The sequence below is a fragment of the Mus musculus genome, chromosome 16 (assembly GCF_000001635.26).
Source record: "Mus musculus strain C57BL/6J chromosome 16, GRCm38.p6 C57BL/6J".
Taxonomy (NCBI): Eukaryota; Metazoa; Chordata; class Mammalia; order Rodentia; family Muridae; genus Mus; species Mus musculus.
In genome coordinates this window covers 48,220,427-48,228,097 of record NC_000082.6, presented here as the reverse complement: position 1 = coordinate 48,228,097, position 7,671 = coordinate 48,220,427, and positions in this window count along the sequence as shown.

Genomic DNA, 7,671 nt, shown 5'->3' with positions numbered 1-7,671 from the left:
CTTTCTTTATTCCTTCCTTGACCAAGGTATCATTGAGAAGAGTGTTATTCAGTTTCCACGTGAATGTTGGCTTTCCATTATTTATGTTGTTATTGAAGATCAGTCTTAGGCCATGGTGGTCTGATAGGATACATGGGACAATTTCAATATTTTTGTATCTATTGAGGCCTGTTTTGTGACCAATTATATGGTCGATTTTGGAGAAGGTCCCGTGAGGTGCTGAGAAGAAGGTATATCCTTTTGTTTTAGGATAAAATGTTCTGTAGATATCTGTCAGGTACATTTGTTTCATAACTTCTGTTAGTTTCACTGTGTCCCTGTTTAGTTTCTGTTTCCACGATCTGTCCTTTGAAGAAAGTGGTGTGTTGAAGTCTCCCACTATTATTGTGTGAGATGCAATGTATGCTTTGAGCTTTACTAAAGTGTGTCTAATGAATGTGGCTGCCCTTGCATTTGGTGCGTAGATATTCAGAATTGAGAGTTCCTCTTGGAGGATTTTACCTTTGATGAGTATGAAGTGTCCCTCCTTGTCTTTTTTGATAACTTTGGGTTGGAAGTCGATTTTATCCGATATTAAAATGGCTACTCCAGCTTGTTTCTTCAGTCCATTTGCTTGGAAAATTGTTTTCCAGCCTTTCACTCTGAGGTAGTGTCTGTCTTTTTCCCTGAGATGGGTTTCCTGTAAGCAGCAGAATGTTGGGTCCTGTTTGTGTAGCCAGTCTGTTAGTCTATGTCTTTTTATTGGGGAATTGAGTCCATTGATATTAAGAGATATTAAGGAAAAGTAATTGTTGCTTCCTTTTATTTTTGTTGTTAGAGTTGGCATTCTGTTCTTGTGGCTGTCTTCTTTTTGGTTTGTTGAATGATTACTTTCTTGGTTGTTCTAGGGCGTGATTTCCGTCCTTGTATTGCTTCCTTTCTGTTATTATCCTTTGAAGGGCTGGATTTGTGGAAAGATATTGTGTGAATTTGTTTTTGTCGTGGAATACTTTGGTTTCTCCATCTACGGTAATTGAGAGTTTGGCCGGGTATAGTAGCCTGGGCTGGCATTTGTGTTCTCTTAATGTCTGTATAACATCTGTCCAGGCTCTTCTGGCTTTCATAGTCTCTGGTGAAAAGTCTGGTGTAATTCTGATAGGCCTTCCTTTATATGTTACTTGACCTTTCTCCCTTACTGCTTTTAATATTCTATCTTTATTTAGTGCATTTGTTGTTTTGATTATTATGTGTCGGGAGGAATTTCTTTTCTGGTCCAGTCTATTTGGAGTTCTGTAGGCTTCTTGTATGATCATGGGCATCTCTTTTTTTATGTTTGGGAAGTTTTCTTCTATTATTTTGTTGAAGATATTAGCTGGCCCTTTAAGTTGAAAATCTTCATTCTCATCAATTCCTATTATCCGTAGGTTTGGTCTTCTCATTGTGTCCTGGATTACCTGGATGTTTTGAGTTAGGATCCTTTTGCATTTTGTATTTTCTTTGACTGTTGTGTCGATGTTCTCTATGGAATCTTCTGCACCTGAGATTCTCTCTTCCATTTCTTGTATTCTGTTGCTGATGCTCGCATCTATGGTTCCAGATCTCTTTCCTAGGGTTTCTATCTCCAGCGTTGCCTCGCTTTGGGTTTTCTTTATTATGTCTACTTCCCCTTTTAGTTCTAGTATGGTTTTGTTCATTTCCATCACCTGTTTGGATGTGTTTTCCTGTTTTTCTTTAATGATTTCTACCTGTTTGGCTGTGTTTTCCTGCTTTTCTTTAAGGGCCTGTAACTCTTTAGCAGTGCTCTCCTGTAATTCTTTAAGTGACTTATGAAAGTCCTTCTTGATGTCCTCTATCATCATCATGAGAAATGTTTTTAAATCTGGGTCTAGATTTTCGGTTGTGTTGGGGTGCCCAGGACTAGGTGGGGTGGGAGTGCTGCGTTCTGATGATGGTGAGTGGTCTTGATTTCTGTTAGTAGGGTTCTTACGTTTGCCTTTCGCCATCTGGTAATCTCTGAAGCTAGCTGTTTTAGTTGTCACTGTTAAGAGCTTGTTCTTCAGGTGACTCTGTTAGCCTCTATAAGCAAACCTGGAGGGTAGCACTCTCCTTAGTTTCAGTGGGCAGAGTATTCTCTGCAGGCAAGCTCTCTTCTTGCAGGGCAGGTACCCAGATATCTGGTGTTCGAACCAGACTCCTGGCAGAAGTTGTGTTCCACTCACTAGAGGTCTTAGGATCTCCTGTGGAATCCTGTGTGGGCCCTTTCGGGTGTCAGGCGACTCCGCTGGCAAGGTAGCCCGGGGCTCGAGTAGAGCGGAAGGGACTTGTGCCCCAGATCAGGCCCGGGTAGCCTGCTTCCCTATGTACCGCAGTCTCAGGTTCCGCGCGATTGGATTGGGGCAGGCGCTGTGTTCCACTCACCAGAGGTCCTAGGATCCCGTGGGGGGTCCCGTGTGGGCCCTTGCGGGTGTTGGGCAAGACTCTGCTGGCAAGGTAGCCCGGGGCTCGAGTCCGGTCTTTATTATTTTATTGCTTTTGAAGAGATCAGTTATTTTGTAGAATTTCCTTCATGTTGTGTTTATCTGATTTTTTTTTCATTACTACACATATAGGATATATATTTATTTTTTGGCATGAACACTATAGAACAGTACTGTTTGTTTCTTTTCTTAACTTATGTAACTAAAATTTCTAAGATAATTTTTGCATATAATATATTTTGATCACATTTTTTCACAGTATGTGTGTGTGCACATGTGTTGAGTTGAAAGCACTTTTATTGCTCTTGTAGAGACTCTACATTCATTTACAGTTGTCTCTAACTCTAGTTCCAGGGGATAGGATGCCCTCTTCTGAACTCTGCAGAAACATGGGTTCATACACCCACATACACAGATAATCAGACACACATACCATACATATACAACTACAATTAATCAAACATAGAATACATCTTTAAAAAAAGAAAAAGCACGTACCACAATAAAAAAGAAAATTATAGACCAATCCCTGAGATGAACATAATTCCAAAATATTGCCAGTAAAACTTTATAGGAATAAAACAAAGGTGTTCTCTTTTTCCAGTGTTGCTCAGTACAGTGCTTGGTGTTTCAGCCAGAGCACAAAGATAAACAGAGGAAATAAAAGGGATAAAATCACCAAACTATCCTGCGTTGCAGATGATACGGGGCTAAACATAAGAAACCCTATAGACTGAACCAGAAGACATGTACCAGCTAGCTGTTAGTAAAAGGTTCAATCTACAGTATTAGCATGCAAGTATCAACAGCCTTCTTATACACCAATAAGAGACACACTGAGAGGGAAATCAGGAAACGGTATCATTCACAATGCCCTCAAAAATAAAGTGAAATTTCTTGGAATAAATCTCTACATGAAAACTTGAAAACTCTGAAGAAAAACACTTAAGCTGGGGAGGCTGGCCGTGCTCATGGGCTGAAGAATCAGCGTTATTTAAATGGCTCTCAGGGAAGCAGTCTACAGATTCAGAGCAGTCAAAGAAAGTTCCCATACGATTATTCACAGAAATAGTAAAAATGACCTCAAAGTTAGGTGGAAGTCCAAAGACCCTGGGTTTACTTTATAGAGGGAAACTTTCTCTCTTATTTATTAATTTCTTTAATTATCTAGGTAAATGTCTCAGATATTTGTTTTATATATTGTGTTATAACCCAGTACAATTTCTTTTTTTTTAATATTTTTTATTATGTATTTTCCTCAATTACATTTCCAATGCTATTTCAAAAGTCCCCCATACCCTCCCCTCCACTTCCCTACCCACCCATTCCCATTTTTTTGGCCCTGGCATTCCCCTGTACTGGGGCATATAAAGTTTGCGTGTCTAATGGGCCTCTCTTTCCAGTGATGGCTGACTAGGCCATCTTTTGATACATATGCAGCTAGAGTCAAGAGCTCCGGGGTACTGGTTAGTTCATAATGTTGTTCCACCTATAGGGTTGCAGATCCCTTTAGCTCCTTGGGTACTTTCTCTAGCTCCTCCATTGGGAGCCCTGTGATCCATCCACTATAAAGGCAGGCCTATCAGAATTACACCAGACTTTTCACCAGAGACTATGAAAGCCAGAAGAGCCTGGACAGATGTTATACAGACACTAAGAGAACACAAATGCCAGCCCAGGCTACTATACCCGGCCAAACTCTCAATTACCATAGATGGAGAAACCAAAGTATTCCACGACAAAACCAAATTCACACATTATCTTTCCACAAATCCAGCCCTTCAAAGGATAATAACAGAAAGGATGGACCATCTAGAGACTGCCCAGTACAATTTCTTCGTCTTGTTTGAATTGTCTCTGCTTTGGCTTTTGGGATCTCTTTCATGACTCCTCAGCCCCAGTTCAAGGTGGCTTTTCTTTCCTTTTCTTTTAGCCCTTCCTGATGGTTTGATACCACGGCATGCTCCAGGCTCATCTTGTGTATTTCCTGCCCCAATCTCTGGAAGGGCTTTTTCTCCAAGGAGCACTGATTGCTTTTGTCAGAGGTAGGTGCTCTAAAGCAGGATCCGAATCTCAATATGTTCTTGTTGCTATGATTCTCTTACTTAGGTTTTCCAACCCAGCAAAACACAAATTTATACAACTGATGTATTCTTAAATTATGTTAATGTGCATAAATAAAATACTATATGTTTACATACTTAAACATATGTATGTAGCATTTACATATACACATATCTATAAATAGTTCTATATGTGAACCACCCATATATCTATCAAGCTACACATGAATTCATATTGTTGTTTCAAACTGTTAGTAAATTGATTGTTCACGACAACTACTCTTAATTTTATATTAGTGAATAGAAAAATACATTTAAGATATATAACTTAATATTTATGTTAACCTGTTTTCTTATTAAATTTTAATAATTTAGTGTTATTAACTATTGTCAGCATCATACACATTGAAATCCAATAACTTAAGTTGTAATTTGAAATTTGCATTTTTTGGCTGATATCTTAATGATTTCCTTTACTCTCTAAGTTCTTCACCTCCATTTTACTGGTTTTTTTTTTTTTTGAGATTTTCTTTATTTACAATTCAAATGTTATCCCCTTTTCCGGTCTCCACACCCCCAACTCCCCTATCCCATCTCCCCTCCCCCTGCTTCTATGCGGGTGTTCCCCAACCCTCCCACCCATTCTCGCCTCCCCACCCTCTAATTCCCCTACACTGGGGCATTGAGCCTTCACAGGACCAAGGGCTTCTCATCTACTCTGTTTTATGAGTTTGATTTTTAAACATTAATTTGTTATTATAAATGTGCATATGCATGAGTGTACTTTGGCTGGAGAGATGGCTCAGTGGTTAAGAGCACTGACTGCTCTTCCGACAGTCCTGAATTCAAATCCCATTAAAAAAAATTGGTTCTTACCTTCTTGTTTGCTAAGGTAAAGTCTTGTTTCTGCTACCATGACACTAGTCTAGGCTCTATGGTCCACAGCTTTTGGGTGATTCTCCTGTGTCCATCTCCCATCTCACTGCATGAATGCTGGGATTACAGATTTATGCTATGGCATCTGACTTTTTCATGTGAGTTGCAGGAATCGAACTCACAGGGTTATTGGGCTTGTACAACTAACTTTTTTTTTTTATGTTTTTTAACCTTCTGAGCCATCTCACTGGTCTATGACTTTGATTTTTCTTTTCTTTTCTTTTCTTTTCTTTTCTTTTCTTTTCTTTCTTTCTTTCTTTCTTTCTTTCTTTTTTTTTTAGGGAATAGAATTTTCTTAAAAATTTCTACAGAGTCCTAAGTGAACTTCCTTACAAACCTCACAGGCATATCTCTATTGAAATTAATTTTACCATTATTCATAGTACTCAAGATACAGAAAAAATCTGAATCTGTGAACAGGCGAGAAGATAATGAAGTATATTATTGTAATGGCTAGTTTTAATTGCCACAGTTGACACACTTAACACAATTAGAATCCCATGGGAAGAGAGTCTCAGTGTGAAGCTGTCTAGATAGGTTTGGCCTGTGGGCGCTCTGTAGTGGATTGTCGTGATCGCTTTAATTGATATGTGAAGACCTAGCATAAAAATGGGCAGCACTACTTCCTGGGTTTGGGTCCTATATTGAATGAAAAAGGAGAAGGTGAGCTGAGCCAAGCAAGTATTCGTGCATGACCCTCTTCTGGCTGCAGATGTCATGGGGAAAGTTTTCTCAAGTAGCTCTTGCTGTGACTTTGCTGTCACTGACTGTAACATGGAATTTTGAGCTATAATAAGCAATCATCTTTCCCTGGTAAGTTGTTTTTGTCTGATAATTTCTTCACAGCAACAGGAAAGAAAAGTAGGATACACACAGACACTGATACAGACATGGACACACAGACACATGGATACACAGACAGACCAGACAAACAGACAGACACACACACCCTTAGGACTTTGCTCAAGAGTAAAAGAATGAATTCTCATGATGATCTTTTGAAAGAAACTTGATAACTTTTGCCAAAGAAATAAGCTAGGCTCACAAAGACAGGCTTTATGATTTCATCTATACCAGGAGGCTATATTTATATTTTGTTTATGATTACAGTAGTTACACAATTTAAAAATTAAAAGGGTATATAATGAAAGTTATTTCCTCCTTTTCTGCAGTCACAGTGATTCCCTCTTGGGGGAGGTCTTTAAAAATAAGTTTTTTTTGGGGGGGGGGGCTGGAGAGATGGCTCAGCGGTTAAGAGAACTGACTGCTCTTCCAGAGGTTCTGAGTTCAATTTCCAGCAGCCACAAGGTGGCTTATAACCATCTGTAATTCAATCCAGTGCCCTTTTCTGGTGTGTCTGAAGACAGCTACAGTGTACTCGTCATATGTATAAAATAAATAAATAAAATCTTAAAAATATATATTTGTTTGTTTATTTAACTATTTTATCCACTGGGTCAAATTAGTACTTCCCATATGTCTATGGGGAGGAGGGAATCCACTGGGACATAGACAACTGTCTCGTAATCATGCTTCCAAAGAGAATTGACTTCACCTATCAACAGCTTCTCTGCTGGGGGTGGGGAGGAGGGAGGGAATCTTGGGAGCCCCTCCCACTTCTGGAGGTTCTTTTTGGGTATTGAGGATTAGTTTGCATTGAACTACATTTGTTTGTTTTTTGTTTGTTTTAGTTTTTTTTTAATTAAATGATTATACAATATATTTTGTTTCTACTCTCCTTCACAGATTCTCCCCACTTCCCTGTCCACCAAACTTTATGATTTCTTCCATAAAATAACCTCCCTACCCCTCTGCCACCCAAGACAGGGTTTCTCTTTGTAGCCTTGTCTCCCTCCCTCCCTCCCTCCCTCCCTCCCTCCCTCCCTCCCTCCCTCTCTCCCTCCCTCCTGTCTTTCCTTCTTTTCTTGTTTGTTTTTCGAGACAGGTTTTTCTCTGTATAGACTTGCTGTCCTAAAACTTTCTCTGTAGACCAGGCTGGCCTTGAATTTACAGAGATCTGCCTGCCTCTGCCTCCTGAGTGCTAAGATTAAAGGCATGTGCCTCCACCACCTGGTTATGAAAGGTTTGTACAGACATGGTCACACAGACACATGGATACACAGACAGACCAGACAGACACACACACACACACACACACACACACACACACACACACCCTTAGGACTTTGCTCAAGAGTAAAAGAAGGAATTCTCAT